Here is a 1,635-nt window from a genome sequence, read left to right as displayed (position 1 = left end):
CTACTACTACTACTACTACTACTACTGCTACTACATACATAACATAAATGATACCTCCACCCATGTTTATTTTCCCGACACATAATCATGGAGGGCTCCATAGCTTGAAGGTCATTAGCCCCAACTCTGTTCGCTAAGGACTGTGGCATCCAACCATATCACTAATACTACCTGACACTAAATCACCTATCATCTATTACGTCTAGATCCCCCTTTCCTTCCCTACTCAAGTCACTCCCGACCCACCCTAATGTCACTCTCCACCACTGTGGCTTCATAGTCCATATTGGAGATGGTGGTGGCTTTTGGGCCAGAGTGTCTGGTGCCCCTGAGACATAGGATGGCCGACCTGAGCAGGGAGAACGAGAGGCGACACCTCATCCAGGCGACAACGTGGCTCCTTGGCTGTTGCTTCTTTTCTGAGATTAGTTCCGCGAGGCGTGTGTAGAAGCATTGGGCCCTGGGACCCATCCCGCCGGATGTGGTGAAGACGAGGGGGGTGAAGCTGCCCTGATCCACATGTTGGATTCTTTCACCGTATGCCCTTGTCTTCTCCTGCTCGTTCCTGTGGTGGGCGGCTTGCAGGGGCAGCTCACGGTGACAGGCAGCCATCGGGTCGAATATGCGGATGTCCATGAACGCCCGCTGTCCGCGTACCCAGAATCCGCGGGCACTTACATCAACCCGTGCCTCCTGTGAGGTATTGGCTGTCCTGTACCGAAGGTGTTCGCCGTCCAAGGGAAGCAGTGTCGGCTCGGTAGTGACGTCTTGGCATACCTCCCCGAGCATGCTGGCTGTCAGGTCCCTCACTTCATCGTGTCGAATACAGACGAAGCCTCCTTTTGTACATGTCATGGTGTGGGTGACATCATTTGGTGATCCACATGCACAGAGATCAGGCAGTCCCTCAATCGGCCAGCCATATCTCAGAGCAATGGCGTCGACAAATTCTTGTTTGTTGAGGCTGAACCCCTTTGCTCTGATTGGTAATGACGTTAGCCAGTTAGAGGCGCCTGCCTCCTGTGCTGTGTGTATTTTTCTACCCATTTCTGTGGACAGGTGGTGTGTAAGACGGTCCAGCTCGTCTTTTTGGGCCTGTTGCCTTTCTTCTGAGATTTTCCTTTAATATCTCTTATTTCTGTTTGGTCTATCTCGCCCTCTGCCTCCTGAGCGATGATCCTGTTGATGAGTGACCTGGTAAGGCTGATGGAGTTTTGGTTCTCCTTATCTGCCAGCTTCTCAGGGTTGGTGATCCCCATCCCACCCAGTCTTGGGGGACGTGCTAGCATATCCTTCTCTTCCTCCCCCAAAGCATGATATTTCACCAGCGCCGGCAAGAATACATTCTTGACGGCATTTTCCAGTGGTCGGAGGAGTGGACTGATGCCGGGGATGGTGCGCATCAGGAACGTCCACCGATGTTGGATGCCGTGGGTGTACGCTGAATAGGCAGCGTGTGGCTCAGTCTTGGCAATGGCAGACAAAGCTTCTATTTCCTTCACCCATTCAGCTACTTTGTCTCCCACGTACTCCTTCTTATATACCTCTGTCCCGATCACTGCACCTAAGTGTCGTTGTCCGTCTTTTGTCACAATGACGCCACTTCCTCTAAAAGTTTCTGCGGCATGGTCATAA

Source organism: Eriocheir sinensis, unplaced genomic scaffold (genome assembly GCF_024679095.1).
Source record: "Eriocheir sinensis breed Jianghai 21 unplaced genomic scaffold, ASM2467909v1 Scaffold719, whole genome shotgun sequence".
Lineage (NCBI taxonomy): Eukaryota > Metazoa > Arthropoda > Malacostraca > Decapoda > Varunidae > Eriocheir > Eriocheir sinensis.
This window is presented reverse-complemented; position numbering follows the sequence as displayed.